Raw genomic sequence first — 22,838 nt, 5'->3', positions numbered from 1 at the left:
GTTCACGGGTCGGGTTGGATCGGTTTAATGCGGTTTTTCCAACCGACCCGACCTGATCGGGTTACCTGACATAGAAACCGAAATCGATTCAGTCTTAAGCAAAACCGACCTGGTCGGTTTGAGTCGAATTGGGTCGGTTTGGGTCGGTTTCGGTTCTAAGTTCATCCCTGTGATAAAATCTTGCTAATTTTAAAAACAGTCATAAATTGAACATCATTTCAGTCATCTCCTATGATAAAATTTAAATGAAAAGTTAATCACAAAAGTTGTTCATTAATCACTATTCACTAATCCAAAGTTTCTTGCAACCATTCAAAAACTAGGTGGCCTAATGGGCTTTGGAACTTCATGTTTGAACTAGGAACTAAGTCGGTTCGGTTCGGGTCGGTTTCGGTTTTTTACCCGAATCATCGGTTTAGGAATTTGCACAACCCAAAACCGATTCGTGCTGATGAAAACCCGGCCGACTCAGGTTGGGTCAGTTTGGCTGGGTTGGGCCTTCTTATGAACAGCCCTACCTCAAATGTATCGTGGTCAGCAAATCCCGACTACTTTTTTATTGAAGTGAGGAGTCCACATGCTTTGCCCGATCTGTTGACCGTCTGGCTGACCAATATCCACACAGCCTGATCCGATTTATTTATGTTGACCCGCTTCGGGTCAGTCGGTTTGGTCCAAACCCGTGTATAAATATGATATGGTCTGGTCCAAGTTAATTCACCATTGACTAAATCGATCGGATTGATCCAAACCTAAATGGTTCAACCACCCTTGATGTGATTAGCTCAAAGATAATCCAACTAGATAGTTCAAGTTGGTCTGTCCAGTTTAAACCTAAGTGGTTCGGTCAAATCCGAAATCTGAACATAGTCAAATGGTTTCATCGCTTGTGTAAAAATAACATGCATGTAATGTGACTTGAACCTTCACTACTTGTGTAAATAGTACATACAATTACCACCAAGCTATGGCCAACTTATTTGTTAAGAGAATTTGTTTTTTAAGTCCATAAATATAAGATTAATGGGTTTGGACGGGTTGGATTGGGTTAAAACGGGTTTGGGTTGAACCCAACCCATTTAATTTTATATAACTGGGTCATTAATGGGTTGGTAGGTTAGATGGGTTGGGTTGAAGCTCAACCCAAACCAAACCCAACCCAACCCACCCAATTGCCACCACTAGTGAGGACCTAGGGGACGTTCAACAATGGATGAAGTGGTTGAACAGCCTGAATTGAATGATTTATTACTTTGTCTTCTTATTATCATTAGACCTTGCAATTGGGTTAGTGGATTGGGTTCGGGTTGGGCCAAGACACTGGGTTGGCTTCGGGTTGGGTTGAATTTCGGGTTGGGTTATCAAATGCTAGACCCTAACTCTAAATGTTCGGGTTAGGGTTGACCCATGTGTCAATTCGGGTCATCCCAAAAAATAACTGAAATTTAAAAAAATAAAGAAAAATTACATGAAAATGTCAAAATTAAAGGAATTAACCTTAAAATTTCAAATATAAAATAAAAAAACTTGAACATTTAACAATTTAATAAAGAGTAAGACCAAATAGAAAAAATTAAAGAGTGGAAACTTCTAACAATGCATATATAGTTCCAATTAAACTTGACAATCGGGTCAACAGGTTGACCCATGACCCAACCCAATTTTTTTCCGGATTGGATCGGGTCGGGTCATTTTCACATTCAGGTAGCTAAATATGAGACCCTAACCCTGTTTTTTCGAGTTGTATTGGGTCGGGTTTGCAGGTTGGTCTAATTATCATACGATTATTTACCCTTAAAGTATAAAAATTTACTTAGGGCCCCTTTTTTCTCGATTTTGAGAGGGGCAAAGTTGGTCAATGGGATTTTAGTTTTCATTGATTAAGATACCCATGTTTTTTTTTCTGATTTATGTGGAATCTATGAAAAAATTATTTTCCTTAGGTTATTTAACAAAATTGTTCCTTTTAATATATTTCTTAGGAAACAGGAAACACTCGTTGAGGTAAGTGTATTTAAGTGAACTAGTAAGTGTGCACGTGCTTCACACGCAAAAATTTTTTATGATGCTGATGATTAGGAGTGCAACTCAAGTGGGTTTGGGTCGAGTTGAAGGTCAATCTAGACCCATTCCTAAAGGTGCAAACCTAGTCCAACTTGAGGTTAAACTTAAGTTTACCAACCCAGGCCCAATCCAAGCTTAACCAAACACAACTCAAGTTGGGCTTGGGTTCGGGCTGGGCCAAGTTGGATTAGTTAAGTTTGGACGGATTGATCGGGTTTGAAATGATTTATGTGACCCAATTTAAAAGTATAATTAATTAAAAATATGTACAAATTTTATTTATAGATACTTTATACATAGACTGATATACAATCATATGCATACATATACACGCACACGTGTGTATGTATGTATGTATGGAAGATATGGTTTGGATCAACCCACATACTAGATAAATAATTTTTAGAGGATTGTTTTGTACCACATTGCAGATACGGGTTGGGCTAATCGCAAATCCTAAAATCAAATATAATGTTTTGTCATTCTCATGATTGTCATGTGGTAGATATGGGTTAGGTCAACCCATGTACCTAAAAATCAATTTTAGAAAATTGTTTTGTCATTCTCATGACTATCACATGTAAGGGTGGATTCGAGTTGAGTCGAGCTGAAAGCTAGTTATTCGAGTTCGGCTCGAGTCAAAAGCTCATAAGTTTAAATTCGATTCGAGTTTAACTTGAGAACAATGTTTTATAAAATTAAAAAATATATATAATTTTATTTGATATTTTAAAAAATTAAGAATTATAATAATTAGTTATTATTATATATAAAAATAAAAATAATATATAATATTTATATCATATATTATTATTATTATTTTATTATTATTATTATTATTATTATTATTATTATTATTATTATTATTATTATTATTATTATTATTATTATTATTATTATTATTATTATTATTATTATTATTATTATTATTATTATTATTATTATTATTATATGTATGTATGTATGTAGATATTCGAGCCGACTCGCGGGCTTCACGAGCCGAGATTTATTAGGCTTGAACTCGGCTCGAAGCTCGGTTGAAATTGAGCTGAGCGAGCTTGAGTAGCTTGTGAAGAGCTTAGCTCGTGGCCACCCCTAACCACATGGTAGATATCAATAGGGTAAACCTATATACTTAAAACACATAAATTTGCAGAAATTCAAAAAAGCTATAGAAAAATTACAGAAAACATAGAAAAATGTAGAAATAAAAAGAAATTAAAAAACACAAACTAGGATAAATGATCAAACCAAACAATTGAAGGATGTTTGACAATTTGGCTTCAAAATGCATAAATGTCAAATGAGTTTTGATCTTCAGTTTTGGTCTTGTGTTCACTATGATGTTTTTGTAAAATCATATATAAATTAGCAACTTTACCTGGTTAAACTGAAATTTCTATTTTGAAACAAGTCTTTGGCTCTAGCAACCCTTGAATATTGCATAAAAAGCCACTTTTGACCCTAAAGATTCGAAAGAGGCTGTGGTGAAAAGACCACAATAAATCCAAAAGTGATGATGTTAGAGACGTTATTAGCCATTTTGTTAGACTTGTTGATATGACACTACTGAAGTCAAAATAAATCTAAAAAGTTATAGGTGGGTGGCATTTAAAATTCCCACTTCTTTAGACATGAGCAATAGTAAAAACAAAATTAATTATTTTTATTTAACAATAATTAATAAAGTATTAACTATAGGTGGGCCCACTTTTTTTAATGTCTCTTTCTAAATAACCTAAGATAAACTCTGCTTCTTTGAGTCACAAATCCACACACATCTTCTTCACTCTAGTCTTGTGACTACAATAATGCTAGATGATGGATGATGACTAAGACAAAATTGGATACCCTTTTCTCTAGTGTCTCAAACAGAGAGAGAGAAAATGGTAAAAACAAACCAAACCGGATCGATTCTATCCAATTTGGTCAGCTTACAAATGAGTTGGGTTGGCTTCGGTTTTATTCATTATAAAGTATTGGTTTGATTTTGGGTTTTGACTTTATAAACCAATTTTAAACCGAACCAACTACACCTATCATATGCTATGAAATAAGTGGTTTTGTTTATTTCTTTTGTCAATGTTTTCATACAATCAATAGCTCTTAGGCTTTATATATCTACCATCCTAGTGCTAGATTCCTAGGCTAGGTTCTGTACTTTCTCCTCAATCCCATAAATATAATGATAAAAAAACACCATCTAATTGTTTGAATGAAATGAGGTCTATCACCACACATCTAATCTAATTTCATGGTGAGACCTAAACTCTTGCCTAGTTTCTCCGTACAAAGTTATCATTTAATGTAAATGATGACCTTTAATATTGCAATACAAAACAATACCACCATAAGATAACTTTTAACGGTTTAACTGAGTAAATTGAATGATATAATTGGTTTTAAGAGTTTGCAAGTTATCTTTGGTCAGTACAAATGTCAACTCGATAGTATCAGTTTGGTTGGTACAATTAACTGAAACCAAACTAAACTGGCCCTTGTACAACCCTACTCTCAATGCATGGATCTATAATTTTGACCCAGGTGTAGGTGGGATTCGATCCCAAATCTGCTATAATTCCTTGGTTAGAGAAAATTATAAAATTTGAGTTTAGACTTCCTTCTTCTGAGAAGGATTGTGTTTTTTCCTTGTTTCTAGTGCAATTGTTCAAACATTGATCATAGAAAACACTTGAAATAGTTTTTCTTTAGTTATTAGTTATTTTCTAGATTTGTATTGAAAAAGCATTTCAAACATCCTATAGAAGTTTCTCTTATGTTCTTCATCATTAACAGTCTTAGTTGTGTTTTATTCTTGTTCATTTTGAGGAGTGAGGACTAAAAGAGATAAGATTTTAAGGTAGGGGAAGAGAGGAACATTTGAATGTTGGATCTAACAGTCCTTAATACATTGATTAATATGACATTTCACTACAAAAAATGTGACATGTGCCAATGGACATGAACCATTTGTATAGATAAAATATCCATCACGGTAGAGCAAGGCATGCGATTTACGGGTGTGAGTGTAGTGGTAAGGCTACGTACAGGAGTCTCCTTGAAGGATGAAGGAAGGGTAAGAGCAAATGGTAGGTTAAAGGCTATGGTTGACTGAATGTTGTCCTCGTTATGAGTTAGGCCTCCTTTTATAGGGAGAGAACCCAATGTCCTGAAAGGAAGGAGCAAAAAGTGTTTTATTCCAATTAGGAAAGGGAATCCTTGATTAGGTGTCAGTTGTAAGGGGACACCGCTAGGGTTTTGTCACATGTCTTATTAAATCCCTGCAGGACGTGGTTTCTTTTTGTCTAAGGATTTTCATAATACACGTATGCTATTTCCTTTTGCAAGTCTCTTAAACTAATGTAGCACGAATGACGTCAATACTAATCTTACGTGTCTTTTCTAATCTTACTAGGCGTTATGTCACGACTGGTGTAAGTAAATCATGTATTTCTTTGTTCGTCTCTGACCTGTGATGGCTTTGAGCTCATCATAGGTTCACGATGGCTTTGAGCTCATCGTGGGCTCGCAATGGCCTTGTGTTCATCACAGATCTCTGGTGACTTCGAATTCTTTTATGGTGCCCTAGCTTTGGGCCTTTTGCAAGTCCATGGGGACCCTAAGCTCATCGCAAATCTGTGCAGGCTTTGAACTCATTGCAGATGTGTGTCGTCGATTCATGAACTTGTCACGGGTGTCTCTGTGGCATCGATTTAGCACCTTCTACATTATTACGTTTGTGGTGATCAACATGTACCCACAATGAGTGTCGATATAGGGTTATACTGGTATGGTCTTATGATGCTATACTGATGGAATTTAAATTGTTGCTAAAAATTTCTATCATTATTTTATCATAATGCACTAAAGGTTGGATCCGTCGCTAAGGGTGTGCATAGGATGAATTCAAATATCCTACCCACACATGCCCACATGACACTACAATTGGGAAAATCTCCTCATGAATGGTAATATGAAAATATAGGAGATATTCTCAATGTAAAAATATAATGAGGCATTGGTAGGTGTGGGTAGGAGATACAAATTCGCATAGGACTCTTGAAAATATCCTATGCAAATCATTCCAAAAAATGTCTATTTGTTTTAGTTAAAGAAATGAAGATGTTTAGTATGATCTTCTAGATTTGGTTATGGAGGAAGAGTGAAATCCACTTCCTGTAAATTCTAGCAACGATTTGGCCATTAATGTACCAATTACTAGGACTACTGAAGTTACCATTGCAGTCTAATAGCAACATCTCTCTTAGACGAATGACATGTAGAGAAGGACTGGCTAGGTAAGCAACCAACTGTCCACTTCTAACACAGCCACACCATTGTTAGACAGTTGTATGTCCTTAGCTTCAATCAGATTTATGTACATTATGAATTTATTGTAAATGAATAAAGTACACATTTGATTTATGTTCCTGTGGTGTGTTTCTCTGTAATACCCTTAAACTGGACACTTAATGAGACTTGTATTAGTTTAGAATGTTTATAGCCATTGGGTAAGTCTGGGGAGATTTATCCTGCCAAGGCTGACGTTGGTGTGCTGCCAACTGTTGGGGTGGCTTGTCTCAGCTACTAGGGTGAGACTCGAAGCACATGCAGTGTAGGATTAATAGAACCTTTGAACCGGACCAGATTTCCAGTATTGCCTTGGACCTTGGAGATAGATGGGCAAAACTGGAAAGTTACACCTAACCCCTAGACTCGATTATGATACTACACTAGGTGTCGGATTGGGCTGTCTTTGATGTACCAATCAGTGAGATCCTTAGCAGGGGTCAAAACCTGGGTATGTTGGGACAGTCCGAGAATTCATCTGAGTGGGTGATCATAGTGACGGGATCAGCCCCTTTGTCAGACAAAGGTAATGATCAGGGATGCACTCTCTCTGATGGAAACCAAGACTGCCGGCAGCCGATTTCAATTGTTGAGATTTTGTTTTACAAAATATATTTATATAATTTTAAAATAGGGAATTCGATTGATCATTGAAATAATTTGGTTCATGGTTCATGGTTCAGATCTGGTTTGGTTCATGGTTCAAGATTGATCATTGAAATAATTTTAAAATAGGGAATTCGATTCCCTGCAAAGATGGATTAAATTTTTGAAATTCGCCCAATCCATTCTGCAAGACTTAGGCATCCATGTGATGGATATCCCATCCCTTCAGTTTGGTTCTAAGAGCAATTTTGGTCATCTCTTAGATGAATGGTTGGTTGTGTTATGGTTTGTCAAGATGAAACTAGTCACCTCCATGATTTGGGGTTGTTGGAGTCACCGTCGTAGTCTGATAGCTTTATCATTCAAATGAACATAAAAAAAGGGGGGATGCAAATGGTTAACTCATATTGAAGAAAGAAATTTTATTAGATTAAATTTCTCAACACATCCTAACCATTAGGTAAGAAATTATTGTCAATTTTAAGTTGATTAGCATTAGTTGATATGTTCAAATTTCATTTCCCATATTTTATTTTGACTTGAACATTGCCATATCAGTAGGCCTTATTATTTTATTATTTGTCTAACATAATTGTCAATCACATATCTAGTGTCATCACATGTGGGTTTAATATGGCCTTTTCAACATAGTTTGAAGGCGAAAATAGCCCTTTTGAATCTTTAGGGTCAAAAGTGGCTTTTGACAAAGTTCAAAGGTTGCTAGAGCCAAAAATCTAATTTGAAAAATATGATTACACATCAATCAATTGTAGAAGCCCTATTATTGTATACAAGAAATCAAGCATATACAAAGATGATAGGAGTCAGGTTTATTAAACAACACATGCAACAAAATCAAAGATTGAGAATGATTCAAGTGATAGGGGAAATAATTGATGCCATCATGCCAAAGGGAGTAGAAGAAGAGTTGATAATAGTGTTGACTGTTGAAGATTGCAACAATGGCACCTAACAGCCTTTGAAGTTTGCTAGTTGCTTCAATAGTAGGGTCGTTGGAAGGGTTAGAAATCAAATTAGACATGGCTGAACCAGACCTAGTGGTTAACTGAATTTTTAATTTTTTTTCTAACCTATTCCAAGAACCGATTTCTCAATGATTTTGAAATCAAAAACACAACTCCCAAATCTGAATTGGACCAAATTTGAAATCCAAATTAATTTCTGATCATACCTAATATGGAGTCCATAAACGCAACTCCCAAAGTGGTGGTTCACACCCAATGTCAAAACCAAACTAGCCTACCACTGAATATGGTGTAGCAATGATTTGAAGTCGATTCAGCAATGCAGTTTCTGCACTTCGAACCTCCAACCTTCTTGGGACTAATGCAACGGTGTAAGACTTTTTAGGATTGATGTTTTTATCCAAAAACTTAGTTAGGAATTGAAAGAAATAAGTCCCTACTAGAGATGAAACAAACTATATCTTGGTTTGCCCATCCATCTCTTCTCTTATATAGAGCACTCTCCTAGTCTTGTTAGGAGATAAATTCAAATTAGATTGGACCAAGGTTTATCAACTCTATCTTATAAGAAGAATGGGTGCTCTATACCTATATCCATCACCCAAAATTTGCTCGATTATGACAACTTAAGTTATCATGTGCCTACTTAACTAATCATATTAATGGGTCTTATGGCCCATAATAGGCCATATAGGTTTGAACATTGCATGGTGTAGGACCTACAAGGATTCGGCCCCACCTCTAGAAGAGGTTAGGCCAAATTCATTGCCCCCCACCCTAATCAGCTTGGCTTTAGTTGAGCCTAACATGTACATATAAATGATCATTGGATTTAACCACCCCATAAAGACCCAAGGATAATGAAATAATGAACTTATGTAAGATGAAGCCCATAAGGTAATCAGCCCTATAATGATTTATCACACCTAATCTCTTGACTCATAATCATCCTTAACACTGTTTACAAGGAAGGACCTCTTCCTTAACTACAAAATGCAACATTACACTCTCTACTCGGATGGATCCCTAGATTAAAACCTTTTACAAGTCTTTTCATAAAATATTAATATAACATATAAATACATTTTGCAAATCAGATTTCAAAAGCAGTTGAAGTCCATAGTTGGTAGTTTAGGTTTCCATCAAAGAAAGTGTAAATCCTGATATTCACTTTGTCTGACAAAAGGGTCGATCCTATCACCATGATCACCCACTCATTTGATTTGCTAAATTGCCATAACATGCCCAGATATTTGACCCATGATGGATCTCACTGGTTGGTTGGCCCATGATGGATCATCCACTATAGTTGGTTAACCCGCTGCTAGTTATACCACATAACTCTACCCTTTTACAAGATCGTAGCTAGTAGAAATAATGCTAGCCACAATACAAGAGCAAACTGACACTTGTATCTCCCACAAACTTCCTAAATATTGTTTTCAAGCTTAATACAAAAATTGAACAATCTAAAGGAAAAAGAATGCCCATAATTTTATTTAAATTTTTAAAAAAGTTGTAAGGCTTAAAAATATCAAAGAACTGGATCCCATTTTTGAATACTCAGTTCCTCTCCAAGTATGCCCAGTTTTGAATATTTGATTCCCCTACCCCTAAAAAGACAAAATAAAATGACAAAATTTAAATGACGAATAGTGGATATGTGCAACACAAGATAGGAGGTAGCTGGTTTCATGAAGATATGCAACCTGGTAATGCATGAATATGGCCATAATGGGTCTTGTTATATGGATGCTTGTATGTCTTGGGTATAATCTTGATTGTGAATTTAGTAATAGATCATGGAGTTGTGTTTGGTGATGGTGACACTAGGTATTGACCAAGTGTTTGAGGAATATGAACTTTCATTGTTGGGCACAACGAATCTAATATGAAGGTTGTGAATTGGGGATATGTATGCTGTTGTGTAAATATATATATAACCCCAAAAGGGGGTGAATTGGGTTTTTGTTTTGATTTTTCACAAATCTATGGTCTAGTTAATGAGAATGTTCACACATAATACAATGTTGTAGATAAATAAGAACTGTGATGAATGAACATGATATTAACTATAAAAAATTTTAGTAACTCACTAAAGAATATTGCATAAAATAATTAAGAGCTAAATCCCAACTACAATTATATGATTTAATTAGATGAACTAAGAATAGAGAGGAGGGAGTAAGAGGCGCAAACAGATTTATAGAGGTTCAGCTTTCCTAGCCTATGTCCTCTCTTCAAGGAAACCCCTTGACAATTCAATCTTCTAATTCAAGTGAAATGTCCACAAGCTAATTGATCTAGTGCTAGACACACCTCATAAAATCTCTAGCTGGTTGACCCGTTGCTAGCTATACCACATTACTCTGCCCTCTTACAAGAACAATCCAACACTTGTATCTCCCACAAACCTCCTGAATATTGTTTTCAAGCTCAATATAAAAATTCCAAAGGATTAGACTTTCAAATATAACTAAAAAATATTTAAAACTAAGCAAGAACAAGGGCTCAATAGATTTAAAACTAAGCAAGAACTAGTAGATCGGGAATGTATTGTTGTAGCCTGGGATCATTCATGGTTGATTGGGGGATGTTTCTTGACCTGTAGAAATTTATTGATTTATCATAATTTCCGCCAAATCATTTTAAATCAAAACTATAGTAGTTCTAACCAATTTCAATGGTTAACATGGTCCATAAAATCTTCCTTAGGTGCAATATAACCAAATTTGAACCCTTGTCACAAGCAAATAATCTAAATACATGACAATGACTCTAAAACCATAGTAAGGAAATGTAAGCTCCTCCTTTCTGCACTTTGCTTGATCCAACCAAAGACATTTGACTTATTTTAGTCGAATGAGTAGTATCTGTCATTCTTCTATTACAAGACAATAGATTAAAAACATTAGCCACACTTGGAATTCACAAAGAAAAGAAAAATTATGGAACTTAATATTAGAATAGGTGATAACATGTTTTTTAAATTAGAAAATCAAGAATATGTATATGGCTTCAGATTTGAAAATGGAAAAAATACTCATTTGTAGCGGGGATCATGTTTTCTATGTTTCTATTTTAGGCATCAAATTGGTTAAAAAGTAAATCAAATCTAAATATAGCACTAATTTTGTTCAAAGTATTTATACATTGGAATAGGCTCATTTTGCAAAGCTTAAGACACCTCATAGAAACCTAAATTTGGTGTAGTTAATGAAGAAACAACCTATAACTCCATATCAATAGTCTTATGTAATGAAAACCAACTCATAACTTAACAATTTACATCCTAGTTTTGGAGGTCGACAAAAAAAGGAAAAGGAGAAAACAAGAAAAACTACTCGCCAAAGTCCTTTGGTTTCTCTTCTCTTAAAGAATAATGCAAGTATGTCCATTTCAAATGGTCTCAATCTATTCTAATTGTTATTGTAGGAACAATTTGATCTAAATCCACTCTTTTATCAATCTCTCTATCATATCTTACTCCAATATCAATAAAAAATGTAAGATGACACTTTTTGATGAGTAGAAAAATATTTTAATATATATTCCAAGTAAAAAGTTTCAATTCTTTCTCTTATGTATCCAATTATATATTCCATTTGCTACGGTTTGATGATATTTCATTTACGATAGTAGTTTCCTTGTCCATATGTATTCACTTTCTTCATGAGATAATTAATTAATTCATTAAATTTCTATTGCATTTGAGCATAAATAAGGTAAACATCAACGTTGACAAATCTTTAATACACTTTTAGTAAAATTTAAAATTAAAATGTCATCCAATGTTTTGAAACATATACTAGATGCTCATTGTTAGAGGCTAACTCAGCATAGACTGCATCAATTTTCAACTACTAATTAAATCACTACATTTATAAAAAAAATTAAAAAGATATATAACAAAAGAGATATGTAAAAAGCTAATGGTTCAAATGTCTACATAATTGAAGATGAACTAGAAAATAGTTTGTCAAATACCTTATATAAGAATTTTTTAATCCATTATATATTCTACAGTCTCTTGATATGGTACATTACTCAAAAGAAAAAAATAACAAGAACCAAAGGAAAGAGAATGTAATATAACTACTCAATGGTTTCCCATTTAGGGGGTGTTCTTTTTCTGGATTTTGAGAGGGGAGAAAGTTGGTTAATGGGATTTTGGTTCCCATTGACCAAGAATCTCATGTTCATTTTTCAGATTAATGTGGGGACATTGCAAAGTTCATTTTCCTAGGTATCATTTACCCAGGTAAGTGATACCCATCTCCTAGGTGGATAAATAACTTTCCCACCTAGGAAGAAAGTTGTTAACACTTGAATGGGACAAAAATGCCCATTTTAATAGTGGATTTTTATGACTAAAATGGATAAATGCACTTACCCTAGAAAAAACTTACCTAGGTAATTGTATTTTCCCGGGTAAATAACTTACCGAAAAGCGAACGGGGCCTTAGAGGTTTTGATTAAAATAATTCCACTAAGAAATTATTAAATGTAATTACTTGGACACAAAAAAAGTGTTACATACTCTAAAATTACATTCAAAATTAGATTCTTGAAAAAAGGTCCATTTATAAGTGGGTTTTTGACACATTCAATTTTCTAGGTATGACACATTAAATTGGGGTCTTAACCCTCAACAACATGGCTAATGTAAGGTTTATGTATTGAATATTTTAGAAATACTATTTTATTATTTCATTAGACAGTCTTTTAGAAAATACAACAAACCCAATTTTGGATCAGGCTTTTTACAACACTACTCTAACTTGTGCTGGAAAAAAAGTAGGATAAACGATAAGTTGGTATTGTATCGATGCGTGCAAGCTAAAACACTTTGACAATAAAAGACAGACTCTATGATCCTAGGACAAGATTTTGCATCATATTTCATTTTTATTGTTTATCTTTTTGGGGACATGCAACAATGTCTATTTCATAATTTTAATATCTAAAAATATCTATCTAAATATAATTTATCTTGTAAAAGCATTTTCGGCTAATAATAACTATCAATCTCCTACATGCATTTGTAGGTGCCATTCTACCAAGAATACAACCTAGCTCATTGACCTAAGTAGCACATACAAATGGAATTTAATCACCAGACTCTTGTGCCTCGTCCTCTTTTTTCTTTTTCTGCATTTCTTTGGCTAACGCCTTTGTCTTCCCAAAACAAGCCCTTCTCACCAAAAGTGGCTACCTTCTAATCAGCCCGAAGTCTAGTTTTGGCATGTACTATGCATTTTATAAAGCGCAAAGGTGCTTGGAAACCTTTATGAGATCAGCCCTTGGATTGGATTTTGAACACCTAAGCGAAGTGGACTTCTTGCAATTTAATTCAAGTATGAAACCAAATCCCAGTGCTTGGAATTGTAAGTTTGGCATACTTTTCCTTGATAATCCAATTGGAACTGGTTATAGTATTGTTTCAACACTTGAAGAAATACCAAGGGATATGGATACTATTGTCAACCATCTTTTTGTTGCACTCAATGCATTTATGTCCTTTAACCCATTATTTAATTCTCGCCCAATTTATATCACTGATGAGAGCTATGCTAGAAAGTGCATTCTCACAATTGGGTCTTTTATTCTTCAACAAAATTCTCTTGTATCTACCTCCCACAAATTGAATTTAAAGGGAATTGCAATTGGTAATGGGTGGACTGTCCCTATTATCCAATCGGCTATAATTCCCACAACTACATATTTCTTAAGTTTAATTAATGGAAAGATAAGGTCAAACTTGAGGCACTTCAAGTTAAGACTACAACACTTGCCAAAGAGGGAAAATGGAGACAAGAAGCTAAGGTAGATAAGGATTTCATGCACCGATTGTAGGAAATGACAAGTTTAGCTACATTTTTGATATTATGAGGAAGAATCACTAATTAACTGAATGGGCTAGTGAATTTCTTGTTGAAGAAGATGTAATGACGGCTTTGGGTAAAAAAGTTTGATTTGAAAAGCATGCAACAATGGTATAAGTGAACCTTTGAGAGATGATCATATGAAGAGTGCAAGATCTATGATGGAGGAATTAGTAAATAAGAGTAAGGTATTGCTATGTCAAGGGCAATTTGATTTAAAAGCTGGGGTGGTTGACAACAAAGTATGGATCAATCAATTCAAATGGGATGGTCTATAGAAATTCCTAATGGCTAGGAGAAAGATTCGGAATGTAAATGGATCACTTAAGAGTTATATGCAGTAATGGATGAGCTTGATTCATGTTGTTGTTTTAGATTCTGGGCACATGGTCTCCACTGATCAATTTGTGTGTGCTCAAGAAATGGATGAAGATTAGGAATTGGAGCATGGTATTTCCGCAGATTAGAAATTGGCATAATGAAGTCTAAATTTAGAGGATTCGCATTGAATTCTAGTCATGTATTTGTATGCAAGTTGTACTACATGAAGAGATATTTTGTAATATTCCTATCATTAAAGCCCTTGTGTGTAGTGTTAAAGCACTATATCATTAAAGCCCTATGGTTATGTTAAATACTTTGGTATAAATTGAGGTTTATTTGGATAATATGTCAAAACATTCTACTATTAAGATTGGTTGAACAAGCTAAAAGAAAAAGAATGCCTATAATTATTCTTTAAATTTTCAAAACAATTCTAAGGCTTAAAAATTTCAGAGAACTAGATCACATTTTTGAATAGTGGATATGTGCAGTACGTGATAAGAGGTGGTTGGTTTCATGAAGATATGCAACCTGGTAATACCTGAATATGGCCATAATGGGTCTTTCTATATGGATGCTTGTATGTCTTGGGTATGATCTTGATTGTGAATTTAGTAGTAGAGAATGAAGTTGTGTCTGGTGATGGTGACGTTAAGTGTTTGAGGAATATGGACTTTTCATTGTGGACATGTATGAAGGTTATGAATTGGGGATATGTATGTTGTTGTGTAAATATATATAACCCCATATGGGGTGAATTAGGTTTTTGGAGTTATTTTTCACAAATATATGGTTTAGTTAATGAGAATGTTCACGCATAGTACAATGCTGTAGATAAATAAGAACTATGGTGAATGAATATGATATTAATTATCAAAAACATTAGTAACTCACTAAACAATATTGCATAAAATAATTAAGAGCTAATCCCAACTACAAGTATATGATTTAATGAGATGAACTAAGAATAGAGAGGAGTGAGTAAGAGGTGTAAACAGATTTATAGAGGTTCAGCTTTCCCAGCCTACGTCCCCTCCTCAAGAAAACCCCTTGACAATTCAATCCACTAATTCAAGTAAAATGTACACAAGCTAATAGATCTAGTACAAGACACACCTTATAAAACCCCTACCTGGTTGACCTGCTGCTAGCTATACCATACAACTATGCCCTCTTACAAGAACCATGCTAGTTGATATAGTGCTAGTCACACCGCAAGAGCAATTTGACACTTGTATCTCCCACAAACCTCTCGAATATTGTTTTCAAGCTCAGCACAAAAATTCCAAAGGTTTGGGCTTTCAAATATAGCTCAAAAATATTTAGAACTAAGCAAGAACAAGGGCTTAATAGATTTAAAATTTTCTTTTTCCCAAATGTTTCCCTTTTCTTTTCCTTTTTAAATTTCAAATTGATTTTCCCTCTGTGGACATCCCAATGAATTTGGGGTTCCACTTTTATGACAACATAAGGACTAGCATAAGAGAGTGATGGGCCTCCCTTGCTAGTAATAATATAAAATATGATTCCAAAACCGACATTAGGCAAGATTCTAGGCAATCAAGGGAGGGGAGGGAAGGTGTTAGGCTTGCCCTTTTTTATCTTGTGAATGCCAATGTTAGTGCAAGCTAATTTATTGTCCAAGAACCTCCCCCAAGATTATGAAGGCCTTACCATTGGAGAAATGGTTCCTCCTTTGTCTCGTACCTCTCTTCTTCCTCCTTCTGGGTGTGGGATGAGTGAATACACACCCATCCCCTCATTATCCAAGGCTTCCCACCTTCCTACCTAAGGGGAAGAGGGGTTAGAGCATGGGAAGCACATACCCTATGGATTATCCTTCTAATTAGGATCATGCGTCCACCAAATTAAAACAAAACAAGCACAACCCAAACAAGAAACTAATAATGAAAGACTAAAATGAATTTTCAGACATCTTGAGTGCAAGCAAAGGAATGAAAATAAAGCAATCAAACTAAACTTTGTCCCATTAAACTAAAATGGCTTTCATTCCCACTATCAGTAGATTTGACTTCATGCGGTCAACAAAAATAAATAAATGAATAGATAAATAAGGCGACCACATCCTATAGGTGCGGTGGTAAGGCGATGGAGGTTGGTCAAGTATTCAAAGGTCCGGAGAGGACGACAAGGAAGAGAGAATACGAGGCTGAATATTGGTTGTGGAGGACGGTGGGAGAAGAGCATAGGAGGGAGTGTGAGAGAAAGAGACAGAGTGAGAAAGACCTCTGAGAAGCCCTAGGTTAGGGTTACTTGGTGTTCTCTCAAGGGGGAGAGTTATTCCCCTTCTTATAGAGAGGACCCCAAGGCTATAAGGAGAAAGATCTAAAAGGAGACATTTCTTATTAGAAAAGCGGATCTTTATGTCATCTATTAAGGGAGCACCGTTGAGCTTTTGCCACGTGCCATAGAGGTTGGTCAAGTCTCTCGGACTCTCTCTCTCCCTCTCACACTCCCTCCTACACTCTTCTCCCACCATCTTCCACAACCAATATTCGGCCTCGTATTCTCTCTTCCTTGCTGTCCTCTCTGGACCTTCGGAGACTTGACCAATCTCCATCTCCTTACCACTGCACCTACACATCCCTTCGGCCAAAGTCTCCCTATGCATTGTTAAAAAAAAGAGTCCAAGAGTCAACATTAAGAAGATGACACACTCTTTACTAAACTTTGTCCTAGCTTTCTTTCATCGGCATCAAACTAAGCATAAAAAACTTAAAAAGAACAAAATAATAATAATAATAATAATAATAATAATAATAATAATAATAATAATAATAAAAGAGCAGAAGCATGAACTGAAATGCATTCAACCTAGATATTCTCTTTGAAACATACATGGAGAAGGGAGAATAAACCACTAAGTTGTTTAGAGAGTTTGGAGTTGCATACCTCTATCTACGACTTTCCTTCCATGCTATTAGGACGGTTATGAAGAAGATGTTGATCGCTGGATAGGTAGAAGACACCTTTGAAGGGAAGGGTGATCCATCATATGGATGGCCGAACCATGCACGGAGGTTGGGCGAAATTTCAAAATTTTCTTTCACCCTTCGGGGAATCCTATTCCCAATTTTAGAAAAAATGCATTTTTCAAGGATCGCTCTCGAAACAAACCAGACCAAATCTGAAACCAAGATTAGGGAGAGGAATACCTGATACGGAATCCATGCAAAAAACTCCTCCCAACGTAGGTGTTCATGCCCAAAGAGGGTACCAAATCCTTCCTCCACTGAAGACGACACAACTTAGGGCGAGGCAGGATCAACAAGGGGATTCTTCAGCAAGAATTATGTAGGGATGTGAGCACAACTTTTAGATTGTTTCTTCGACCAAGAAACAATATCAAGATCCAATCTTGATCACTCCAAGAGGTGGAGATCGAACAGGGTAGGGCGGCAAGAACAAAGAGAGAAAGAACTGAATACAGAAAAGTCAATCAAACAGTGTGGGCTTTTGTAGTTCACCCTCCTCCTTTTATATAAACTTAAAGAGTTAATCTCCTAATCTGATTAGGAGTTTCCTGATCCAAATCTTTATTTGGATCTGGACTCCTTGAGTGATTAGGCTTATCCCTCATCTTATTTGTGGATCAGGATCAGTTTCTCCTAATCCAATTAGGAGTTTCCTAATACAAATCTTTATTTGGATCTGGACTATTTAAGTGGATAAGAGGATTCCTTATCTACTGATCCATACCCAGTTTCACCCCTTATTTAATTAATCAAATTAACCCAGTTCAAACTGGGCTTTAGGCCCATTAAGCTTTCGAGCTCACTTTCTTTAATGTTGGCTAGCTTGACTCTCTTTGTATGGCGTGGGGACCCTATCATTGATCTCCACATAAGCCACATGGGTTCAGCCTAGCCTCTGTTACAAGGCCTGGCCAAATTCACTGCTGAATACAGTGAACCCTTGAGTCCATCAGTATGGGCTCTTAATGGGCCCAACACTTACACTAAATGGTCCTTGGGTCCAACCATCTTATGAAGGTCCAAGGACTGTGGGCAGATGTGAGATTAGTCCATTAGGTAAAAGCCCTAAATGGTCTTATACTTAACCTCTCAGCTTATAATGATCAAACACTACCCGACAAGAGAGGACCCCTCCCTCGGTTGGAAGGTATGGTGTTGCACTCTCTACTCATATGGATCCTGAGAATTAAAACCTTTTTACAAATATTTTGTGAAACCATAATATATATGTATTTCTCTATATAAATCTATTTTGCAAAAACAAATCTCAATAAATTTGAAATCAACTGCCTACAATTTAGGTTTCCATCGGAGAGAGTGTATTCCCTGATCATTCACTTTGTCTAACAAAGTGGTTGATCCTGTCACTATGATCACCTACTTAGGTGAATTCTCGGACTGCCCCAACATACCCAGGTTTTGACCCCCTCTAAAGATCTCACTGATTGACATATCAAAGATAGCCCAATCCGACACTTAGTAAAGTACCATAATCGAGTCTAGGGGTCAGATGTAACTTTCCAATTTTGCGCATTTATCTCCAAGGTCTAGGGCGTAATTGGAAAATGGTCTGGTTTAGAGTTTCAAGTAAACCCACACTATATATGCTTCAGGTCTCACATTGGCAATTGAGATAAGCCACCCCAACCCACTTGGCAACACATTAGTGTCAGCCTTGGCAGGATAAACCTCCCCAGGTCTATCCAACGACTGTGAATATTCTAAACTAACATGAGTCTCAATAGTGTCCAGTTTAAGGGTATTACACAGAAACACACCATATAACATGAATCAAATATGTACTTTTATTCATTTACAATAAATGTCATAATGTACATCAAACTGATTGGAGCTAAGGGCATACACTATCTAACAACTCCTACTTGCACTTAGGTCCAATCGGGTATAAGTCGGAATCTCATATTTTCTACGTGTTTCTCAAACACTTTTTGTGTTAGTGGCTTAGTCAATGGGTCTGCTACATTCTCCGTTGATGCTACCTTTTGAATCTGGATGTCCCATCTACCAACAATCTCTTGCAATACGTGGTACTTCCTCTTGATGTGCTTCAACTTTGAGTGGGCTCGTGGCTCCTTAGCATGAACAATGGCTCTAGTGTTGTCACACAACAGTAGAATGGATGATGTGCTGGATGGAACAACTCCTAATTCCTGAATGAACTTCTTCATCAAAACGGATTCCTTGGTAACTTCACTTACGACAATGTACTCAACCTTGGTTACAGAATCTGTTGTGGACCCTTGTTTACTGCTCTTCCAGGTAACTGCATAGGACCTCATCGTGAAGATGTATCCAGATGTAGACTTTTATCATCTGGGTCTGACTGGAAGTTGGCATCGGTATACCCTAGGATCTGTAGTGAACCACCATTGAATACCAAACAAAACTCTTTTATCCTTCGAAGGTATTTGAGTATGTTTTTCACAGCTGTCCAATGCTCTTGTCCTGTGTTAGACTGGTATTTACTTACTACACTCATGGCCTGAGCAATGTCTGGTCGAATGCATAGCCTGGTATACATAATGCTCGCTATGGCTGAGGCATAAGAAACCTCTCTCATGCCCTCAATCTCCTCAAAAGTCTTGGGAGACATACCCTTAGTGACTCCGTGCTTGAAAGGAACATTTCCTTTCTTGGAGTTCTCCATGCTGTATCTCTTTACAATTTTGTTAATGTAAATAGAATGGGATAATCCTATTATCATCTTTGATCTATCTCTATAGAGTTGAAGACCCAAGATATAAGAGGCTTCTCCAAGATCTTTCATGGAGAATTGCTGTGAAAGCCATACCTTCGCCGTAGTTAACATTCTGCATCATTCCCAATGAGTAAAATGTCATCTACATACAAAACCAAGAATGTAACCTTATCTCCCACTGTCTTCCTATAAACACAGGGCTCATCCAGATTCTACTCAAAGTCAAACTATTTGACAGTAGAGTAAAACTAGATGTTCCAGCTCCTAGAAGGTTGCTTAAGTCCATATATGGATCGACTGAGTTTACATACCATGTGTTCCTAACTCGTAGCAATGAAACCTTGCGGTTGCTACATATAGATATCTTCAGTAAGATCTTCATTCAGGAACGCGGTTTTGACATCCATTTGCCAAATCTCGTAGTCATAGTGTGCTGCTACAGCTAGAAGGATCCTTGTAGATTTAAACATGGCAATGGGCAAAAAGGTTTCCTCATACTCGATTCCTTCTTTCTGAGTGTACCCTTTCGCCACAAGACAAACTTTGTAGGTCTCAACCTTATCACCAGGGCCCTTCTTCCTCTTATAGATTCATTTGCAACCAATTGCTTTTACCCCAGGGGGCGGATCTATGAGAGTCCAGACTCCATTGGTTTCCATTGAGTCCATCTTATCTCTCATGGCATCTACCTACTTCAAGGAATCTATGTCTAACATAGCTTTCGTATAAGTCATAGGATCTTCCTCACTGTTCATGGCTTCCATCAAGTAACTTTCTTGATCATAGTTGTAACGCACCAGAGGCCTAGATACCTGGGTAGACCTTCTAGGTTGGTTGTTATTTGGAGCTTGTAGAACATCTCCCACCACCCCTGAGCTCTTTTCATCAAGAACAATTTTCTGTTGATGATTGTTTAGGATGTAATTTTCTTCCAAAAAATGGACATTTCGACTGCAAAACACCTTTTGCTCTTTTGGGTCATAGAATAAATATCCTATAGAGCTTTTGGGGTAGCCTACAAATAGGCAACAATTGGTCTTTGATTCCAATTTGTCTATACTAGTCTTTTTAACATGTGCTAGACAACCCCAAATCTTCAAGTGTCTTACACTTGGTTTCTTACTGGTCCGTAGCTCATATGGAGTCTTAGGAATGGATTTGGTTGGAACCCTGTTCAGCATGTATATTGTAGTCTCTAATGTGTACCCCCAAAAGGATGTAGGTAGTTCCGAGTGTACAAGAAATGATCAGACCATATCTAATAAAGTCCGCTTCCTCCTCTCTAACACTGTTTAATTGTAGTGTAGCAAGAGGAGCTAACTGTGAAACAATCCCATTGTCCTTTAAGCAGTCCTTGAATTCATCGGAAAGATATTCACCTCCTTGATCTAATCGTAGGGCTTTAATCTATCTCCCCAACTATTTCTCGACCTCTTGCCTAAACTGTTTGAACATTTCAAAGGATTCAGACTTATGTCTCATTAGGTACACATAACCATATCGTGAATGATCATCGGTAAATGTTATAAAATAAGCGTGCTGGTTATGTGTCCTAACATTTAGGAGACCACATACATCAGTATGTATTAGGTCAAGCATGTCTATAGATCTTTCAGGCTTTCCCGTAAATGGTCATTTCGTCATCTTACCCTAAAGACAAGGTTCACAGGTTGGAAGATCTTCTACAGTTAGAAAATCCAAAGGATTATCCTTTACCAACCTTGTGATATGATCTATGTTAATGTGGCCAAATCGGTAATGCCACAGGCACGTGGGATTAACCGTTTCACGTATTCTTTTCTTGAGGATTATTTCCGACATAGTTTTGGTTAAGTTGGTTTCTAGAGAAGGATGAAGAACATAGAGACCATTCTCAAGTTCTCTATAAGTGAGTAATTTGTTATTCCGTTTAATAGTAATCACATTATTGAAAAAAATAGAATAACCATCCATGAACAATTTTGAAACAGAAATCAAATTTTTTCTCAAATTTGGCACATAAAGACAATCTTTAAGTGTTACAATTCCTTCTCTGAAATGTAAATCTACAGTTCCTATAGCTATAGCTGCAACTGTTGCAGAAGTCCTCAAGTATAATGTAGCTTCTCCGTCACTCAACCTTCTTCTTGTCTTGAAACCCTGCAATGTGTTACATACATGAGTAGAAGCCATAGAATCAATACACCAGGAAGAAGAAGTGACCAACAAATTCGTCTCTATGACAAAAGATTCGAAATTACCTTGTTTCTTGGTCTCTAGGTATTGAGGACAATTCCTCTTCCAGTGGTCAGTTTATTTGCAAAAGTGATAGGCATCCGATGTCTTGTCCTTCTTTTGCCTTAGGCTTGCTACTCTTATTCTGAGGCTTCATTTTTGCCTTATGATTTTTTTTTGCCCTAATTGCCACATTCAACAAGCATGACTATAGGCTTATCCTTCTTTATAAGTTCTTTAACCCTCTGCAATATATTGTTGAGTTCCTAAAGGCTAACATTTATCTTGTTCATGTTGTAGTTCATGATGAACTGATTAAAGGAGAGAGGCAAGGAATTTAGGATGACATCAATTTTATTGTCATGATCAAGCCCTGAACCGAGAGCCTCCAGTTCATTAATATAACCCATCATCTTTAGACTATGGTCATGAACCTATGGGCTCTTAGTCATTTTTAAGGTCATAAACAACTTTAAGACTTTCCTCCAAGTAGAACGATTCTGCTCTTCTTACATGGTCCTCAGACTATCCAAGATATCCTTGTATACTTCAATATGATCGAACTGTCTCTGTATCGGATTGTCTACGGAAGTTATGTTATAACACCGAGCAAGAGAAATTTTCTTTCCATTCTTGATACTCTCTCCTACGAGCCTTAGAAGCCCTATCACCCGAACGATCCAGAGCAAGGTTT

General features: G+C 36.2%; 1 pseudogene; it reads left to right on the top strand.

The window, feature by feature from the left end:
- Positions 1–12,662: 12,662 nt before the first annotated feature.
- On the top strand, positions 12,663–14,328 carry LOC148803280 (serine carboxypeptidase-like 50 pseudogene; annotated as a pseudogene).
- The last annotated feature ends 8,510 nt before the right edge of the window (positions 14,329–22,838 follow it).

The sequence above is a fragment of the Nelumbo nucifera genome, chromosome 1 (genome assembly GCF_055504915.1).
Source record: "Nelumbo nucifera cultivar China Antique chromosome 1, China Antique-T2T, whole genome shotgun sequence".
Classification (NCBI taxonomy): Eukaryota; Viridiplantae; Streptophyta; class Magnoliopsida; order Proteales; family Nelumbonaceae; genus Nelumbo; species Nelumbo nucifera.
The sequence above is the reverse complement of the archived record's forward strand: the minus strand, read 5'-3'. Positions and strand labels throughout refer to the sequence as shown.